The sequence below is a fragment of the Pan troglodytes genome, chromosome 10 (genome assembly GCF_028858775.2).
Source record: "Pan troglodytes isolate AG18354 chromosome 10, NHGRI_mPanTro3-v2.0_pri, whole genome shotgun sequence".
Classification (NCBI taxonomy): Eukaryota; Metazoa; Chordata; class Mammalia; order Primates; family Hominidae; genus Pan; species Pan troglodytes.
This window is the reverse complement of record NC_072408.2, coordinates 85,219,535-85,242,244: the sequence shown is the minus strand read 5'-3', so window position 1 is coordinate 85,242,244 and position 22,710 is coordinate 85,219,535.

The following is a 22,710-nucleotide window of genomic DNA, read 5'->3' as shown; positions in this document are numbered from 1 at the left end:
CACTCTTAAGGGTAGGAATATATCACTCTTTAGCAAAATTGCTTATTAAAGAAGATATACAACAAATATCTTAAAATCAGACACTGACTAGAATCTTGGTAATAGACTTCAATATACATTTCAGTGAGGTTTTAGTTATGATAGATGTAGGCCCATATTCTTATAAATGTTAATGGCCCATATGTACAAATTGGTCCATTTGCCAATAAGCACATTTATTTGTAAGCTGGCCAATTCTGTCTATTCAAAAATTCAAGAAAACATTTAGAATGATTTACAAGCATAAAAATTATGACCATTCTTACTGCAGACAATTCGTATAAGGCATTTTCACTGTAATGGGAAGTAATTGTCACCTGCAAGAGACTTTTGCTTTTGTTCCACTACATTTCATTTTCTACCCAACAGCAGATTTTAAAAATTATAAATCAGATATCACTTTACTGCATGAAACACTTCAATAGCTTCCCAATGCAATGAAAATAACATCAAAACTACTTAATATACCATTAAAGATTAATATTATCTTCCACTTCAGGTTATAACCATCTTTCAGTAAATGTATTTCTCTAAGCAGGTCCCTCTTCCTGTTTGTGGAAGATACTACCAAGCACCTTCCCTTGAATCTAATGTTACTTTGGCTCAGAATTCTCTGGCCCCAAGTTTGCTCATAGCTGAGTTCTTAAATCCATTGAAATCTCAGATAAAATATCATCTCAAGAAAGCCTTCTCTGGTTCTGTTAGCAAAGATGTTCTGCTTCCAGCTCATCTCTACCCCGTTTCCATGGTTATTTTATAATTCTCAGAGCACCTTTTATTCTTTCTTAGTATTTTGATGTTATTATTGGTCTTATCCTAGAATATACTCATGAAATTTTTCTATTTACTACTATATCTCCATCATTCATAATCATCACTGGCACCTATTAGGCATTTATCACGATAAGTATTTGACTGAATAAATGACTGAATGAAGAAACTGCCTCTGCAATTTTATTTTTAGCTTTTTTTATTCTTTCCATTATAGTTTACGCTGCTTTTCAGAATATAAACAATTACCCATTTGATGTTCTAATTGATTTCTGTGAAGGAGAGTTAACATTTTATCTGGTTTCAGGAAGGTTTTGGTGTTGTATCCTGTATGAGCAGGAAAATATAGCTTATTCTATAAAATGCACACCAAGAAAAACAATCCAATTGTTGCAGATAAATTGAAACTAATATTAAAGCTCCAAATGCTGCCTTAACTATGGAATATTAGAGGCTACAGCTATAAACAAATCAGTCTAGTGGGCAGAAATCATTCATTCATATGCCAGTCCTACAAGGTCTTGCTCAATCTCATTAACTCTGTGAAGTGTCTCCAGAGTCCTCCATTCTTCTCAGTTAAAATTAATCACTCTTGAATCTAAGTTTCTACATATACTTTATACTTAACTTTTGTTTCAGTGGAGAATTATATTTAATTGTTTAGGTATCTGTCTCCTACTAGAGACTGATAAATCCTTTGGGACTAGGATCACATTTACTTATAGTCTAGCCACAGTGACTATTACACACAGTATAAATCAAATATTTTAATAAATTTGACGTTTCTAAAACCCAAAAAAGTCCACTTTAGACCAAGTGTAAAAGTGCGTTGATAAAATTCACTAGCCTTGGCATATATCAGTTTGTAGGTTTAAAACAAGGGTCAGCAAACTATGGTCTATTGTCTAAATTTTGGGTTTTATAGAGTCCACAAGCTAAGAATAGTTTGTGCATTTTTGAATAATTTTTTTAAAATGAGTTTTTCATGACATATGAGAATTATATGAAACAAAAAATCCAGTGACCATCAAATGTTCTATTGAAAGTGATGAGTTTCAGGATGCACTACCTCAAACTATGGCACTGTGACATTTGAGAAAATAGCAGAAGCAAAAAGATTACTCTCTCCTTCCCTTGTCCTTCTCCCCTGAAGCAGGTCATAAAATCTAGGAAGGATTTTCTGACCTTCACTTGAAACAGTAAGACCCTTAGAGGTACCTGTTCTACATCTGTAGGAAAGGAGCATCCTCATCTCTGAAGATAGAGGGAAACAGAATAATCAAAACAAATGGGGCTTCCTAAGATTTCCCCATTTATTACCATTAAATCATATCCCCTTTGTCCAAACCTATTGCTGCATTTGCCTCATTATACTGTCCTTTTTTTTGAAATCCAGGAAAAGCCAACCAGCATTAACATCAACACAGAACTTAAGTCTGATAAGAAATATGTACAATTGATTATCTCTGAAGCCTGCTACCTGGAGGCTTCATCTGCGTGATAAAACTCCAACAACCCATTATCATCATAACCCAGACATTCCTTTCTACTGTCTCCAGGTCTTCAAATAATAACTTAACTTTTTCAACCAATTGCCAACGAGAAAATATTTGAAATCTACCTATGAACAGGAAGCCCCTTCACTTCAAGTTGTCTTGCCTTTCCATATGTAACCAATGTACATCTTACAGGTATTGATGTATTCTGTCTCCCTAAAAAGTATAAAAGCAAGCTTGCTGGGTGCAGTGGCTCACACCTGTAATCCCAGCACTTTGGGAGGCCAAGGAGAGCAGATTGCGAGGTCAAGAGATCAAGACCATCCTGGTCAATATGGTGAAACCCCATCTCTACTAAAAATACAAAAATTAGCCAGGCGTGGTGGTGCATGTCTGTAGTCCCAGCTACTTGGGAAGATGAGGCAGGAGAATCACTTGAACCAGGGAGATGGAGGTTGCAGTGAGCTGAGATTGCACTACTGCACTCCAGCCTGGGTGACAGAGTGAGACTCCATCTCAAACAACAACAACAAAAAAGGCAAGCTGTACCCTGACCAACTTGGGCATATGACATTAGGTCCTCCTGAGGCTGTGTTATGGGTGCATTCTTAACCTTGGAAAAATAAACTTTCAAAATTGATTGAGACCTGTCTCAGATACTTTTGGGTTCACAAGCTAATACAATAGTCAATAGCTTACACCAACTTAAAAACTGTTTCCCCTATAAAGCCACTTGTAACTGCTACTATGGAGCATATATATCCAGGGCAACTTGAATCTATGTCTCACGGGTTGCAGTCCTCAAACTTGGCCCAAATAAACTCTCTATTTATATTAATCTAGTACTATATTAATTTTTGTTTCTTTTTTCTGATTGATATTTCAAATAAATTTGGTCACAGCCACCATCAGGGAATGGCAGTTTCCCAATGGATCAAAACACCTGAAACTGGTGATCAACAGCTTTCCCAGTGTTACCACTGGGTCCTTGCTCACAGAGTTCCCAAGATGGTGGCGGGCTGCTTCCAAGATGGTGGCAAGCCTCGTGTTCTGTGACCTGGGGGTTCTTGGCCTCACGGATTCCAAGGAATGGAATCTTGGGCCATGTGGTGAGTGTTATAGCTGTATTAGAAGCCGTGGGTCACGGAAGAGAACTGTGGAACCCAGTGACTAGTGTTCAGCTCGATTAGGACGAACCTGGGCGCTTAGTCATGCAGGAACAATGGCAAGCCTTTAGCCCCATCTGGAGCGGCAATGGGCGCCTTGCTGGATCAAGAGCACAGTGGACACCCTGCCAGATTTGGAGTGATGGAAGTCTGCGACGCAGTGGTGGATGGCGAGCGAAAGCTCAGCTCAAGCGTAACAAACACGGACCAGAAGAGTACAGTTGCAAGATTTAATAGAGTGAAGGTAGAGCTCCCATACAAAGGGAGGGGACCCAAAGGGGGTTACCGTTGCCAGCTCGAATGCTTGGGTTTATATCCTGATAATTGTCCCTCCCACTGTGCTCTCAGGCAACAGGTGATTGGCTATTCCTTTACCTCCTGTTTTTGCCTAATTAGCATTTTAGTGAGCTCTCTTTCCTACCTGACTGGTCGGGTGTGAGCTAAGTTGCAAGCCCCATGTTTAAAGGTGGATGTGGTCACCTTCCCAGCTAGGCTTAGGGATTCTTAGTTGGCCTAGGAAATCCAGCTAGTCCTTTCTCTCACCAGTGAGATCTCAGGAATTGGGCAAGTGGGCTCGAGCATGCCATTAAGAAGCAAAATGGCAAAGTTTAACTGGTATATGAGCTTCTGGGGGCATTCCACTGGAAAAGGGGAGAATGGCTCAGGTGAGCATCCATACAACTCCAGTAAACACACTGCACATGCTCACCTCCCAAGTGCTAGCTGGCCACCACACATGCGAGCAGCTCACACTAAGGGAATAATCAAGGGAAATGGGATGCGAGATTCTGGAAGTATGCCAGCATATAAAACCCCAAGTCAAAGGTCAAACCCCACACTTGTACTCCAAGATGCCTGCTTGGCCCTCTTCCAGGTGTACTCTACTTTTCTTTTCATTCCTGCTCTAAAGCTTTTTAATAAACTTTCACTCCTACTCTAAAACTTGGCTCCATCTCTTTTTCTGCCTTATGCCCCACAGTCAAATTCTTTCTTCTGAGGAGACAAGAATTGAGGTTGCTGCAGACCCCTACGGATTCGCTGCTAGTAGCTTGGATACTCACCACCTCTAACAATAAGACCAGTAAAGCCTAAAAAGTCTACTATGTGAACTCCACAAAACAGCTCTGCCAGTCCTTACTCAAAAACAAAGAATCGTGTTTATTTTCAGGCACCATAGGAAAGGATTGCCCTCTCCCAAGCCTTTCTAACGCCCTCCCTCCACATAACCCCTGAGTATGGTCATCTCATATTGCTCATATAGAAACTCACAAGAAGGCGTATTTGTTAGCCCAGCACACCAGACTTTTACAAAGTCTATTTTGTAAAAACAATGTGATGTTTTAGGGAGTAAATCCAACATCTCTCCTAATTCATTACCCTTGTAAAAATGCTTCAGGATCACTACAATTGACTTTCAAACTGAGGGCATTCCCCTTATTGTTATTTAGCTAATTTAACCTGACTTTTCAAGAAAATGAGATGTACTGTGAAACAGCCTGAAAGAACACCTAATGCTTATCTCAGAGAGTGCTGTTACTCCACTTGACTCTACATCTTGAAATAAAGTCAATTTTCTTGTTAGCTTACAAAAGAGAAAGAGAAGGAGTGTGACCAAAAGCCTGTGGTCTATAACAGGAGGAAGTGAGAGAGAAGGGAAGAGAGAGATTTGTTCTTAAGCTTTATGAAACACCAGAATGAGTCAGTTCCCATTTTGTTTACTTGATAATAGACTTCAGGAAGAACACAAAGGTAGTACTCAGAAAATTAGCAAGTCACTTGTAACCAGATAGTTTTCCTGAGATATGTCTATATCTTTTGTCCTCTACTTATTCTTTGACTTCCTTGCTTCCATTTTCAGTGCTCAACGCAAATCCTGAAAAGTGCTTATCCAAAAACAAACCTTCCCATTTCTAATTTTCCAAGTAAATCAACAAATTTGAACCTCTGACAGAGCCAGTGAACTGCTACACAATACCACTGTCCTCAATTAACATCTTCTCTAGGCAATTTGCACCAAATGAAGTTCCCTTTGTGTCCAGCCGAAGTTTTAAGGAAATAAAATGATAAAATGGAGAAATCTTTTAGATTGAGCTTGTTCGGATAACATCTAAGGGGCCGTCTTTTTTTACCCACTCTTCTTCAACTCCAAAAAAGAAGCAAAGAGGCCTTAAAATATATCCCACCTGTTGTGAAGTAATCACTCTCCAGGTTGATCAGAAATCCTATTCTATGATGGTTAGTAGACCCCGAACACTGCATCTTGTAGAATAAGTGAGGCACCACCTCTCTGAACACAGTTTGCATCCTTTTAGGAGGAAAACAATTAAAACATTCTCCCAGGCACTGAAACAAACACTAAAATTTTAAATCACAAATTCACCAAAAACACACAGACACGCACGCACATATACCAAATGAATATACATATATATTAATATATCTAATCAGAGAAAGACATTTGTAAAATAGCCCTGTAAATTAAAAACATTTCTAGTTATAGAGTAATGTAAAAGTAGAATGCTAACAAGTGAATTTCCCTGTAGCTTGATCACTCTAAAGAGAAATAGCAATTAGATACTATTTTTCTCAGACTTGTAGCCAGGGAAGAGTATTTTACAATTTCAAAGCTGAAAAGAAGAGCTACATTATAGAGACATATCAGCTGATAAAAGTAATGCTGACCAGGAAGCTTTTATTTTCAAAATGTTTTATTAAACTATATTCTATTCTAGACTATGGTGGGTTTTTTAATTGGATTACCCTCCAGGTGCAAAAGTGAGCCTATTGTTCTGCCACCTTTTCCTCTGAGGGAGCCCTAGGATTATTAACCTTCTCCATTAGGAAAGACAGACAATATCCTAATGCCTAGTTTGAAGGGATAGTTGGTGTCTGCAAACCTATAGAGAGACTGGCAGAATGTATATTCATTAATTCAACTGATATTTATTGTGCTGTGGATACAGCAACAAACAAAACAGACAATTCCTACAATTGAGAAGCTTACCTTCTAGTTGACGGAAACAGATGATGCATAACAAGCATAACAAGTAAATAACAGCATATTAAAGATGACATGTGCTATGAACAAAAGGAAGGCATAGAGAATTAAAGTGGGGGAACAGTTGTTATGAGTTTAAAGGAAATAGTCAAGACTGGCTTCATAGAGAAGATGACATTTGAATATCTGAAGACCAAAAATCTTGGAAAAAAAAAAAAAAGACCCAGGCAGAGAAAACAGCCAGTACAATGGCCTTGAGTTTGGACTATGCCTGGCATGTTTAAAGAACATCAAGGAAGCCAGTGGAGTGACAGTAGATTGTGTGAGGGTAAAGTAGTCAACAAACAAGTTAAGGTAGAGGTAGGAAGATGATGTAAGCAGTTAAAGTAATAATCTGAAAAATAGATGTGGTCCCATTGGCAGACTTTGAGCAGAGGCTTAAAGATACTGCTTTGCTGGAGTTGTAATTGTAGGGCATATAGCTTTGAGAAGGCATGAGTGTTTTAGGACCTGAAATTTATTCTCATACATGAAGCATGACTTGTCTCATATGAGGTGTGATAGTATAAAGATAGCACAGTTAAGACTTTTTGTTTAGAACACGGGAGAATTAATGAGTTCCAGGTTTGCTGAGTGATTCATGAGCCACTTAATCTTTCTATGCCTCCAAGAGGTTGTAAGCAATAATGCTAGTCACCGCGTGTAGGTCTCAGAAGGGTTTGAGAAACTAGGGAGATGATGGAGGAAAGATAAAGTGTCAGATCAATATGAGTTGTCTTATAGCTACAGAGTTGATGACAATCTTATGTATGTTCTAGTTGACACAACAATTATAGTGTTTTCTATCAGGATCCAGAGTGTCTATGCTGAGGCTAGAAAGTCAAATTTTTAGAAGATTGTTACAGTTGTGAGAATGATAGGATATAAAGTATATATAATTGAGCTTTACAGTAATAGTGTTGTAAAGGTGCTGTCAGGAGGCCACTATGATAGATGTCAGATAAATCTACCGGATGGAAGACTCAAAAGTGTTAGGCCAAATGTGGAAGAAGCAGCTCAAGCCGAAGTCAGGCATGTCACCAATGTTAAGTGACAAAACTAGCTATTGGAAAGCAAAGAAAGGGAATAAGAATTGCCCTTATAAAAATGTCTAATTTGTTCTACAAAGACAAAAGAACAGATTTTTGTTAGTTAACAAAATGTAATGGAATCAGATTTTTTAAATGTCAAAAATGAGAGTAAAATGTTTCCTAAGATGATAGCTACATAGCAAAAATATCAATATGATAAATAAAAATGGTAGGATAACATAGATGATCTACCAACAGACTCTCTTACATGATGTGAAGGAAGCTGGAAGTTATCTAATCAAAATCCTGCAGATCACATTATATAGAATACCAATTATGAAAAACAAGTTGCTCTATTATACTTTCTTTAGAGAGCATATATTTTTTAATCAAATAAGTTAACTGTAAGTAGAAGCATTGGCACCCTTTTCCCATATCAGACTAAAAGAAATAGGTTTATCAAATATCTTCTGTAAATGGAGGCTGAGTGGGATAGGGATATGAAATAAAAATGTTCTGGTGCTAGAGGATAAAGACTGAGGACAGTGTTCCCCAAGGTGGCTTGCTTAGAAGTTTTGGTTAGAAGTAGGTGGGAGGTTCTGTAATCAAATATATTTGGGAAATACTTGTTAAAAGCACATCATGCTTCAAAAATAGGCAAACGAGATAATAGGATAAAATGGTGGGCCACTTAAAGAATGGATGTAGAACCAACTAGAAATCCAGTGAGAGCTAATTTAAGGTGGCACTATACAAAAGGACTGGAGAGTCCTTCAAAGAAAAAGTTACTTCTTTAATAGTCTTGATGAAGACTCTTGTCATAGACTATGAAAAAATTATTTTGTGTTCATAGCATTTTGACTTGAAAATACCCTGAAGAATATCGGATTTCCTCTTTTACAGTCCTGTGCACTGAGACTTCAAAAGGTTAAGTGATTTACCTAAGGCCATAGAGCCAAAATTTGAAATGAAATTCAAGTCTTCAATCACAATATTCTTTTACTTCAAAACTTCTAAGTATCATGAAAAGAATGATAGATTCTTGCAATAAATATGGTATTATCCTCTTTTTGAGGTAAGTTATTTCTAATGCATTTTGCCATGAGAACTGCATTTTCCTTCTTTGGCAGAGAATCTCCTTTTCCTAGCAAAAAGCTCTTTGTACCTACACCAAGCATTCCAAAAATACAGATGCACTGAATATTTGATCTGTGCTTTCCTTTTTTAAGTTTCTACCATCATTTTATCATCAATGAATTTTTATCAGTGTTTACAGATCTGAAATAACTACAGAGCTGATATTAGGAAGATATTATGATAATATAGGTCATAAGACATAGCTACAGGATAAATATAGATCTGATACGAGAAATGTAGAATGAGACAGAAAATTCCAAGTCAATAATCTCACCAATACTGAAAGATGCACATACAACCAAATAATTACATGTAAAAGATGACAACTGAATAAGTTCTATAATCTAGTTAACAGTATTGTATCAATGCTAATTGCCATAGTTACATAAAATGACAACACTGAGGGAAGCTGGGTGATGGACAGGCACACCCTATGTATTGTTTTTGCAACTTTTGTAAGCCTATAATTATTTCAGAATAAAATGTTAAAAACAAGCAAAGAGAAAAAAAAATGCCATAATTCATTAACAGGATCCAAAGACCTCCCTAAACTGCCAAAGAAGTACATGGAACAGAAAAGATTAAGAAACCCTGGCCTAATCCTTCTTGGTAACCACAAGCAGAGGTGAGGCTCAATCACAGGCCTGGGTATCTTCCAGAAAACTACTTCGAGTTGACAAGATTCAAACAAATCCATTTCCAGGAATTTTTGTGTATCTTTTTTTCCTTATATAATGGTTCAGGTCACAATTCCTCCTCTATCCAGAAGAATAGAAAGAAAACTTTTGTAGTGCTTTTTGCTGAATGATTGCAGACTATCTTTCTGGACCACTCTTACCCCCACTCTCCCTAATTTAGTAAGCAGGTAAAACTAAATGAGATGAGGTTGGCAAGAACTGCCAATCCAAGTTAAAAAGAAAAGAAAAGAAAAAGCAAACTATAAAAGAGCTGATCTCTCCTTACTTTTGCCATCTAATTAATGTGTCAGTTCTTTCAAGACTGAAGACAGAATCAGGAACATGACTTACTGTTGAAGATGTAAGAAATATTTTTCTGATTCATTTTATCAGAAAATTTAAGTTTTATATTAAGAAACATTAGTAGGTCATATTTTATGCTCATAAATATGTATCAAGTATTTTAAATATTTAACATATTATATTAATAAATATATTGTTAAAATAGTATAATCTAAAGATGTAGCTTTCAAAATTCTTTTTGTAAATAATACAGTGCCAAGTAAATAAAACAAATATAATGTTTGGAATCTATATGCATACCAAAATGTACCTATGAACATATGTATTGTTTACACCAGAAGGAGTTGAAAAGAAACTTAAATTTCTCTAAATAATTTTTGCCTAAACTTCAACAATGGAATATAACTTAGTATTTCAAACATGAAATGTAACTTTTAGAACTGAAGCTCATCCTACTTGATATTTTGAAAGGGGAACAAATTTTAATATTCAAATTTCATTATTTCTCCTCAGTGAAAACATGCCAAACAGGTTCACATCCTTCAATTTCAATGTGAAAATACTTCAAAAGCATTTTGGAGCCATTTTTTTTTCTTAATTGTTAACTCTGAATGCAGAGTACATTCAGTAAACTAGTTTTTCACACAACGCCCCAGTTGTCATTCCATTAGTTTCCTAGGGCTGCCATAACAAATTACCACAAACTAGGTAGCTTAAAACAACAGAAACTGATTCTTTCTCTGTTCTGGAGACTAGAAGTTTAAAATCAAGGTGTTTTTAGAGTTAGTTCCTTCTGAGGCTCTGAGGGAAAATCCACCCTATGTTGTTCTTTGACCTCTGGTGCCTGTGTCAATGCTTGGTGTTCTTTGGTTTAGGGCTGCATAACTCCAGTCTCTGCTTTTGTCTCTCTGTGTCTTCATTCTCTGCCTGCCTTACTCTCATAAGGACACCAATCCTTGGATTTGCTGTTCAACTTAGATCTGGAATCATTTCATCTCAAGATCCTTAATTACATCTACAAACATGTTATTTCAAATAAAGTCACATTCGCAAGTCTTAGGGAATATAACGACATATCTTTTTGATTCAACATAATTCAACCATTGTTGATTAAATAAGCCATTATTGAACCTACTGCAAACAGAATTTTATCTTAGAAGTAAACAGGAAAAAAAAAATGGTAACCTCTGTTTGATCACAAATAGTATGGGCTTAAGGTTTGACCATGTGGTAATAGTAATATCATGCTGTACATATGTAGGTTTTTATTTTTTAAGAGTTTACAGAGGGCTTTCAGATTCACTCTCTTCAATATTTACCACAAGCCTTAAAGATAGTTTTAATCTTGTTCTCATTTTACAGATGGCAAAGTGGATGCTAAGAACAATTAGTGGATGCTAAGAAAATTAGTGATTCATCAAAGTCAAACCAACAGAACATGACAGCAAATGACAGGATTGGAACTCAGTCCTGGAACTCGGGTTGATTGATTGCAGGAAAAGTGCTCTAAATGATGAGAACTTTTCTACTCCCGGCCTGATATAATGCTAAGCAATAAAAAGAAGCTAATGTCTTAATAAAGCCAATATAGTCAGGTAAATTGTTGCCAGTAATAGAGTTTTAGCAACATACCAACAAAAATAATTAAGCCAGTTTCTGAAAATAACTGAATAATATAATGTAGAGTAATTGTTGACTCACTCCAACAAAATTGTCGAGAAAGCCTCAGTAAGAGGTTCAGTTTGTTATTTTCATTTTTTTTACTTTCAATGTACACATAACAGCACAAATGATCCATGTCTGGATTATTTAGTTGATGGTGGTTGATTGCACCTTTATTGGGGAAAATGAGGTCTGGTGATTTTTATATTACTACTCTCTTTTGCCTTGCGGCAGGGTTCCTTTCTTATCTCCTGGACAAAGCTGATGCTATATTTATCATGTGAGATTCTGTAAAGAACCACAGATAAAGTTTTTGGCACCTTACATTGTGTGAGATGTCGGCAGGATAAGATTTCAGTTCTTTAATTTTTGGAAATCCTGCATTTTCCATTGCATGGAAATAATGGCCATAATGTCTTGCTTTTATATAAGCAGATTTAATGGTTAGATCTTTGAATACCAGATTTTGTGAAGTATGCCTATTATCTCCCCAGAAATATTGCCTTCCCATCTCTGTCTATAAAGTCACATGGATCTGAACTGTTCAAATCTTAAATTTGAAACTCTGGATTAGAACATTCCAAATGATATAATGAATCTCTCTAAACCTGCATGCGTCTTGCACTCAGCAGGCTGACTGAAAGAAAACATGGAAAGTGCCTATTAAGTTTTAGTCTAGAAGCATTCTACAATAAAGTGAGTTCACTGAAGTTGATTTCCAAAGTCAGCTACATTAATCACTAGGTTCTTGGCTGTTAGGTTCTGCATGATTGCTGCCCAGTATGTAAAAGAGGCTAGGTAAATCTCACCAGTTCCTTGACAAGCAGCTGTTTTGTTCTTTATTACAGAAGAAAAATCTCACTGAGATATGAATTTTTTGATCACTCAATGTCAAGCATGTCAGGAAGTATTATTTTATAATATAACTTTCACTTTCTTAAACATTGAAAATGGTGAGGTGCAAAGGAATATGGAACAAATTGTGTGCAGAGGATAAGGTAGAGATGTTAAAAGGATATGAGAGAAGAGTGGTCTTCGTAGCCATGAAGAATTTTTCTTTTTCTCTCCTTCCTCTCTCCTCTTCTTTCTCCTTCCTTTCTCCTTCCTTTCTTAATTCCTTCCTTCTGTCCTTTCTTCTTTCCCTCCTTTCTCTCTTCTACCCTTTCCTTTTCCTTTCTTCCTTCCTTCCCTTTTATTTCTCCCTTACTTTCACAGTAATGGAAATGGCTATGGTTACTAGTAACCTGACCCCAACCATGAGACACAGAAATAAGCCTGGATGATTCTCATTTGATAGGATGATCAAATAGTTCATAGTTGTAAAAAGTGTTATGATAATGGGAGACATTTCACTCTTGTATGCATGCATTCAACAAATGTCTAGGATTACTACTATGTGTCAAACAGTACATTGGATACCAGGGACTCAAAGGTGAACAAGATAGGGAGTTCAGGATCTATAGAGGATCCAGAAAATAAAGGAGGAAGCAAACAAATTTTAAAAAATCAGATCCAGTTATGATTAGAGGTCTAAAAGAAGGAATTTTGTATTATGGAGAGTAATAGAGTATAGCAGGATGACCCAATTTCTATGATATACTCAAACACATAGGAAAAGTAATTGTCCAGTCAATTTAATACTATTTGGCATAAAATAATAATGTGCCTAAGATAAGCAGATTTTCCAATTAATAAAATAATTCTTTGAATATCAAACAGTACCAATATTATTTTCCTAAAGGAATATAAAACTATATTCTTACAAATGAAGGTTGATTGTCATTTATATAAAGTACTAGTTATTCAACATAGGTGATACAACACTGAGTAAGACATAGACTGTTTGTGAAATTATAATTTATAAAAGGATACTTATACACAAATAACTACAAAAAAAGGCTATGGTAAATATATGAACAGTAAAAAAAAAAAAAACAGCCACAGTAGATCACAGAAATTATTCTTTTGCAACAAAAACATATTATGTCATTCCTCTGCTCAAACCTTCTAATGGCTTCCTTCCTCACTCAATATAAACGTCAAAATCTTTGCAATGACCTTCAGGGCTCTACACAATTTGGCTGCTATTGCATCTTTGACCCCATCTCCCACGACTATTCCCCCCTAGCTCACTCTGTTCAGCCACATTGAATTACTTGCACTTTCACAAAGCACCAAACACCATTCCACATTCAAGCTTTGAAATTATCTTTTCCTCCAGATATTCACATGGCTAACTATATGACTGTCTTCCAGACTCTGCTCAAATCTCCCTTTAAAGGAGGCTTATGATGACCCCCTTAGACTGCTATATTGATTGATTGATTTTACTGTACTTGTTATCTCTGAGTGTACTGTGAATGCTACTCAGGTGTCATATGTATTGTTTATTGTTAATCTCTGCCAACTAGAATATTAAACCCCATGTGGATAATGCATTTTACCTGTCTCGTTTCCAGGGGTATTGCAAGTGTCAGAAAAATTCTGATACAAAGTAAGTGCTCAATAAATATTTACTTAATGAAATAATCAACTGGAGATAAAGGCAGTGGAAGAAAATCAGAAATGGCTTAATATATGAGGCAATGCCTGGAAGATAAATAAGAAATTTGACAAGAAGGGATGATCTTCCTAACTCATCTAGCTCATTTCAGATGATTACTTTTTCAGAATGTGAAGGACATTTCTCAAACACAGATAAGTTCGAAAAATTTCTTTATGTAACTGGTACATTGGATAAGTGTGACTCATGGGATGTGATCATAAAGCAAATTTATTTTAGTCTCCCATTGTCCCTTAAATGTATTTAGTTGTTTCATTTTCATGGGCTGACAACTCAGACAATATCACGATTCTGTTGGTCATTCTCAGAAAATGGTCACTTGAAATCAAAGCTAACACCTAAGTTTTGTAAGAAAAATTTAAGTTCAACTTAATTTAATACTAAGATTTATCATTTCCTCCCACCCGTCAAATCCACCAGAAGGTGGAGGATTAAGGCCAGGGAGGAGGAGGAGGAGAGAGCTCACAGTACAAAAAAAACAGCTGGGGAAGGAATGATTGGGCTTCGTTCTCTTTCCATCATCACAAATATCTTACCACTCTAGAGCTGGAGCCTGGGAGAATGGAGGACAAGGCAGACCTTATTTAACTCATGGTGTCCCCAGTTGGTGTTCAGTGGGTCTGACAGCTGTCTAAAGTATACTCTTTCCTTCATTAATACTTTTATGTGCTCCCAAAAGATTGCTCAATCACTGATGATCTTTTAGCCTCTAGTCCCTAATCCCAAGCAAAAGAATTTCTATTATGAGTAGTCAATTACTCCTCCCTCAACCCACATATACTAGACATGAGAAAGTGAACTCTGTTTGCTCCTGCAGGTAGCCCTTTACCTAAACCCTAATGTAATACTCCTAGATTTATTCTAATTCCTGATCTACATGTGGGCCAAAGAAAACACTCAAGCATTCAAGCATTCTTTGACACAACAAAAGCAGCTTCTTTTTTAGCTCTAGCTATTGAACTAGCTATCCAGCCATTTTTCTGCTTTCAGAATTTTTAAAGTGGAAGCCAACTATCTGGTCTCTGTTTACCCCTCGTCTGTTGCAGAAAGTGTCTATTAAAATATTTAAGTAATCTTAAGCCCTTCCTTTTTAAAATTAAGAAAAAGCACTCCAACTCTATTATAGGCGGAGCTGAGATTACATAGCTTTTCAGTCCTCTCTCAATCTCCGCTTAATGAACCTTATATACTCATGATAATCTTTTTATTTTCATCATTAGGAGAGAATTTATTTTTAAAGCGTCACTTAAACTACAAGGATGTCCATTAAACATCTCAATTAAATATTCCAAGGGAGAAGCCACCTTATCAAAATGTCCACTTAATTCACCCAAACGTCTCAAACCCACCCTCTGCTGACCTTCTCTAAGTTTTTTTCTGTTTTAAAAACAAGACAAAGTAGACAGATACATGTTGGTAAATGCTGAAGTCCATATTATCATAGAGACACAGTGTACTCTCAGAGCCCAAAATGCAGAGAAAGGAGGAAAAAAGCTGTAACTCTCTGTGCTACCACACAGAGACCTAGCACCCTCCAGCTTCCGGCAGAGTGAAGGGAGCAGGTTTTTCTTCTTTCCCCCCAAGAGCTCAGTGGTGTTGATTCCATTCAGTTTTTGATCAGACAGGAAGGGATAAAAATGAATTTGGAAAATAAAGAAGTAGAGACTGTTTTCCCATAGTATTCTGCTCAAGGTATTTTTCCCCCAAAATAGGTTGAGAACCATGGTGTAGAGAAAAGAGACCTCAAGAACAAGGCAACTGAGCACAAGAGGAAAGAAAGACAGACTGATGATTTTTTTAACCAGTTTAAGAGGGGCAAACCTGATCCATGGGCAATTCCTATTTGTAAAGTTCTGTAAGACGGCCTGTCTCACTGTTTACTTCAGTATCTTATCTGCTTTGATATCTATTTTCTTAAATTCTGACCAAAAGTTTCATTTTAATATCCAATTCCGTTTTTTAAAAATTTTCTCTGCTTCTCCATGGCCCATCAATTAAAGTCCAAACTCCTGAACTAACAATCATACATTTACAATATAGCCTTTTTGCTTTCCAACTTTGTTTTCCATCATGCAACTTTAATACTTCCAAGTCTGATAGTCTTTAATTCATTTATCCAAGACATATCTATTAATATTATAGTAGAAATATCTACTATGTTCCAGGCCATGTTCTAGAATTTGCTATGTGTACAGCATGGATGAATATGACAGAGTATTTGTTTTCCCAAATATATAAAAAATTGTTATGCTTTTAAAGTATGTTGTCTCTACTCCATAGAATACCATTTTACTCTTCTCTGGATGGGAAACTCAAATTCATCTTTTACCTTACTGTTCTGACGTCATCTTCTCCAAGGAGTCTACATTAAGTTCTTTGGACAGAATTCACCACTTTTTAATCTGTGCTTTTATTGATTTCAGTCAGAATATTATTACTATGGGTTTTAACTGAACTGGTAAGAATGTTGTATTAGTCAGGGTTATGTAGAGGGACGGAACTAATAGGATAGATGTATATATAAAGCGGAGTTCATTAAGGAGTATTGACTCTCATGACCACAAAGTGAGGTCCTACAATAGACCATCTGCAAGCTGAGGAGCAAGGAAGCCAGTCCAAGTCCCAAAGCTGAAGAACCTGGAGTCCAATGTTTAAGGGCAGGAAGCATCCAGCACAGGAGAAAGATGTAGGTTGGAAGACTAAAACGGTCTACTCTTTTTCACGTTCTTCTGCCTGCTTTTATTCTAACCATGCATGCTTGCAGCTGATTAGATTGTACCCATACAGGTTGAGGGTGGGTCTGCTTCTCCCAGTCCACTGACTCTCCTTTGGCAACACCCTCACAGACACACCTAGGAACCATACTTTGAACCCTTCAATCCAATCAAGTTGACACTCAAAATTAACCATCACAAATGCTATATATGTATTGTGGGCTGTATACCTGAGTCGCCTGCAAGTTAATAAGATACATTTTTTTTTTAATTTCAAATAACCAGGTATTCTTGACTTATAACATAAGCTCAATATATATTTGTAGTATTATAATGAACTGGGAAGGAAGTGCCTTCTAGGGCATGTCTGTAAGTTGGCACCCACATACATGCTTGCAGACAAGCGGGCCAATCTATACTATGCTTTGGGTAGTGGAAGATAAGGCTTTAAATGTGAATTGGCTCAATATTGGGTTATTGTGACAAGCCATGAATGCTATGAAGGGTATATAGTTAATTCGACACACAAAAGAGACATACTTAAAGCTTCTGAAGAAATCCATTGTTGGAGCTTAGATTTAAGAATAACCTGACAATAATACATAGGTTGCTTTGAAAGAGGACAATGCCAAGAGAATGGTTATTAACGTAATAAAAGGGTAACATGAGAAGGAAAAGCACAAATGTAAATGAAGCATCACATGAATTATTGTGGAGCTGATAACTGTAACTTTATAAAATGATCGAAGAAAGGAAGAGTAACATACTCTGACTGATGCTGGATGATCGGCAGAATGATAGTACAATTGTGGGAGTTTAGAAGGGGAAGAAGATGATGATTCTTAGTCTAGTTTGGACATGTTAATTCTGTGCGAAAAGTGAAACACTCTATTAAGATTTTCAGGATGCACACTGAAGCAGTGGTAACTTCATGGATTTCTTTATGAAGGATGTGGATAAAGAATTGCAAAAATCTGTGACAAAACCCAGAAGTTTTTATAAAACGACATAAAATATACTTTGATTTTTTAAAAGATAAATTACCAAAAGAACAATAAAAAGCATATGAGAAAGTTCTAATTCAAGAAAAGGAAAACAGGGTCTGACTCAGTAGATTCCCCATTCTAAGGAATTAAGAACAAATCATTGAAACATTGCCAACATGAAATAGGAACAGATGACAAAGATGAGGAAAAACTCTTGATAAAGAGAACACATATTGAATTAAAAAAAACAGTTTAGTCTGAATCAATAATTAGCAGACTTGACATTGCAGAAAATTTAATTAGTGATTTACAGGACAAAACTGGGAAGAAATAGAAAAATCCAAAGACAAAGGGCAGAGAGTACGCTAACAGAGAAAATGAAAAAAAAGTCAAGCAAAATGAAAACCAGGCTTATAAGAGATACCCCCAAAAGGAAGTAGACCAAATGGAATGTAAATAATAACCAAATACATAATTCTAGAAAATTATCCAGTTTTAAAATATTGTATTTTGGGATTGAGAGACCAGTCATGTTCCAAGCAAATTAATAACAAAAGCCACACAATAAAAGATTGCTCGGTGACAGTGGCAAAGTTTAAACATAAAGAATGCTTCAAACACAGAAAAAGCAAGATGTAGAATGCCCCCAAACTCCTTTCAAACACCAAATGCCAGAACACAAGCAAACCATATCCATAGGGGTTGAGAGGAAAGATCATGACTCATAATTTATATATTCAGCAAAGCTGTTGTTCAAATATGAAGGCAATAGCTGGACCAATCTAGTAAAACTGACCATTATTTTGAAAAAAGTTTTTCTGAAAGGAATCATAAGTGATTGACAGACAAAACAAATAAACACAATCAAGGATGGTAAACTGTGGACGGGAAGACTAGTAATGGACATTGAAAAGAGTTAGTTATACAGAGAATATATTTTAAAATGTGTGGCAAATGTATTTGCAAAATATTATATGTGCACACTTTTTGTTGAAAAGATTTTTAACATTTTTAATAGCTAGCTATATCATTTGAAACCAGGCAGGGGTTGGTGTAGACCTAAATAGAAACTTTAAACTCTTTATGCTCCAAAGCAGTACAGAATCTTCATTCTTTCGACAGGGAAAATAAGATAGAAAGTATTAAGATTTTTGAAATTTGAAGTAGGATAGTAATTACAAAATATGTGCATAATATAAAAAAAATCAGTCATCACAAAGCAAGCAAAAATATTTAAAGGAATGAAAACTAAAAAATCAAAATATAAAATACAGAAAGGGCAAAAATTAAAAATTATTACATCTATAACATACAATTCTGTGAAAAGGCCATATATGCAAAGTAGCCACAAATGCCTAAGAAAAAGGCAGACAAATCTAGTTTGTTGGTAAAAGGTGTTTTATTGGGGGAAATTACAGGCAGAAGCATGGTCTTGGGTGGCTGTGAGACAGTTAGATCTTTTTACCTGCTAACCCAGAACCAGGGATTATATGCAATAGGGAAAATGTTTAAGTGCCCTGTGCAAGACAATTAAAGGCAATCCTCCAGAACAGACAATAATGCTATGTGCATCATAGCCTATAATTTGTGCAGTAACATCAAGGTTGACATATTCTTACACTAAGGATAGTAAAGTAGGAATCAGGAGACATTCACAGGACTGGGGCTAATCAGAAGTTGACATGGTGGATTAACATCCAAGATGGAGTCACTTTTGTCTCCACACATACAGAGTATTTTATTATGTGCCATGCCTTCTGTAAGTGTCTGTGACTCATTTAATCCTCAAAATTGCCATATAAAGTAGATTATATTATTCTTTCATTCTTACAGATGGAGAAGTTTTCACTGTTTTATTCCTTGCCTGATGAGTTCTTTATCTTGTACCCATTATGGAAAACTTTTCCTAGTCACCCAATTCTAGTTTAGAGATACATGATATATTTTTACAGCATATAGCATTTCCTTGCTACTACAATTCCATTATAATTATCTGTTGGTTTATATCATCCACTAGACTATAAACCTTGTGAGGGCAAACACTGGGCCAATTTAAGACACTATTATGTTCTTAGCGGAAGACACAAATTTGACATGAGAATAAATATTGCTTGTGGGAATAAATAAAAGGAAATAATAAGTGACTGGCAAAAATGTTAGAATTAAAATAATGGACAAATTTACACAGGCAAATAGGATTTTAAAGCATCAAGAGTAGCAACATTAGGAATAGACAATGTATAATTTAATATGCATCAAATGTACGAAGCAGCATTTTATAAAAGAAAGGCATCTTCATTGAAGGAAATAGAAAAAAAATTATTCCCTCATTAAAACAGCATCAGAACGCATGCAGTCATATCTGTAGTAATTCGAGGGCAATTGGCAAATGCTCCATAACACTGGGCAACTTAATATATGTTATTATTTATTTTTATACTAAATAGAGTGTTTTAATACATACTTGACAGGATTAAGTTTATATATTTTGACACTAAAACCACAGGAATTTTTTTATAACCATGGAAACATTTTTTAATGGCTCATTTGAGAGATTGGAAAGAAAACCTTACCAATTCACCCTAAGTTCATCAGTGGTTACATTTCAGGTTATGAGTCACTCTAATCTCTTTATGTACACCCCAAAATTTTACAGTTAATATTACTTCTACTTACAGATAAATTAAGCTCAGACATTTAAAAATTGAACAAAAATGCAAAAAGAAGAGTAAGGCAGATGGAAACTATACAGACTGTAATGTTTGGTGATTAGGAAATCACTTATGAGTTACTGAGAGAGAATGTTGAGAAAGATGCCAGATCACATGGTACTATAAAATAGAGAAAAAGAAGCAGAAACGCACAGATCTTCCTGCAAAATATTTGGTGACTGAAGAAAGGTGATAGAGGAAAGTAGCTTGAAAGTAATCCAGATCAGGGTAGGAAATTTCATTTAGAATGAAGAGACATGAATTTACTATTATAGACAAAGGAAAAGGGTCAGTACAGAAGGATAACTAGCCTGTGGATGAAGAGAGGATAGTTGCTCAAAGTCTAAGAGAATGTAGACAATGACAAATCATGGTTTCAGACGTGGATTGTAATGTTAACCAGAGAGAGATGCTTCTTCAAAACAAAAGGAAATAAAGAGTGTGCTTATACATATATGAAAAAAAATGTGGACATGAAGAAGGAAAAAAAAATGAGCAGTGATCTGATCCATCAGGACATTCAAATTTTCTGAGTCAGGTAAGAGCATAAGATAAAAATAAGTGTTGGGGAGAGGCAGAGGAAGCAAAAGTGAAGTTAGGGAGTTAAAGGAGTAAAATAATTATGTGACTGAAATATGAAATAGAATAAGATTTATTATCCTTCTTTTTTCTTCCCCTACATTCATAACTCTCTAGAATTAGTCACTATTTATATTTACTTATTCTTCATACTCATCCAAGTACCATACACACCACACCACTGAATTTCTACATCCATCTACAGTCTTCTTAAGATATACATGCTCATCTTTTTAACTTTTCAGTAACATATGTCACTGGTAAATACTCCTTCCCTATTTTAGGGGATTTGCTTACTTTTTCCTCCATGACTGTCTCTTAATATCCCTTCTAAATTGGAAGTCAGGCAGTTAGAGAGGCAAGTCAGTCTAGAATTACAGTGCTTAGGAGAGAGTTTAAGATGTATGTAATGATTAACATGCACAGAAAATTATAACCAGGGAGGGATTTTGATATTTGACTTACTGAATTGCAGAGATTACTATAGTATGTAGGTGGCTAAGATGGAAAAAAAAAAGATTATCTTTGGATGAAGGAAATATGTTCTCAGAGATTTGAGAAGTGCCATCAAGATTATTTGTAAGGTTGGCAAAACTGACAGGTAAAGCTGCTTTTACAAGCAGACCACGATTTACCCTCATTAAAACAGGTATACTGCTCTCTAATTTTACAGTCTAAATTCATACATGTGTTGGTAGCAGCTGAGCTCCACAACATAACCCAGAAACTCAGGTTGTCTGTATCTTGTCCCTCCACTATCCCTAGGGTGTTTTTACCCTCCAAATAGTCCAAACTCTAATTTCATCACCATGTCCATGAATTTGTCTGCAAGAAGCAGCAAAGAGGAAGCTTACAGCAAGTAGCTGATTGGGAAGCAAAAAGTAGTGCAGCTCTTATGTTCATAGCCCATTGGCCAGAACTTAGTCACATGGCACATGTGAATAAAACGAAAAAAAGAAAATAGTTGCTAGGAAGGTTGAAATATATAGTCTCCTGCTAGTCTCTTGCTAATAAAACTAATGAAATTCTTTATTAAAAAGAAGAAATGAAGACTGCAGATTGGGATTCTAAATAATTGGAATAAAATTGACAATCTCAAATACAAAGCCAAACTACAGGTAAAAAAAAAAACAAAAACCTGTGAAATAGATGTTGAAATCAGTGAGGAAGAAGAATTGAATCTTTCTCTGGCAGGTAGGCCAGTGATTTCAGAACAACAAAGGAAGTTGCCATAAGTAGACTGCATGAAGTTCTGTAAAGATAAGACCTTAGGTTCCACCTTAAGAATATTAAACTCTTTCTAACTTCATGAGTTTCAGTGACTTCGAGTGGCAGAAAATTTAAGAGATGCAGTATCTTCGGAGAGTAATGACATACAATCCACACATTCATGGAAGAATGGAGACCTGAAGTTTTTGAAAGGGAGTCAGCAGAGAGGAAAATAGACATGAACAGGTATAAAGTACAATGGGATGCCAGTTCTGGAGATAAAAAAAAATTAGGAAAAATAAGATAAAGAGATCTACTTGTAGCATTCATATTAACGTCCAGGATAGGATAAATAGGATGGAGGCTGAATACATTGACAAAAAGGTAAGTGAAATGATCTCTTCTTATCTAGGGCTTTTTTTTTTATCATTTTTTAAAATCTTAACAGCCCTTTGTAAAAATATTACTATTAGCAAACTTAACTTTTTGAATTTGAATAGGAATGATAAATGGAGAGGAGTCAGAGCAAGATGAATGGACAAATGTAACTCTCCAGCGATCATCCCCACCTGCAGGAACACCAAATTGAACAACCATCACACAAGAAAGAAACTTCATTAGAACCAAAA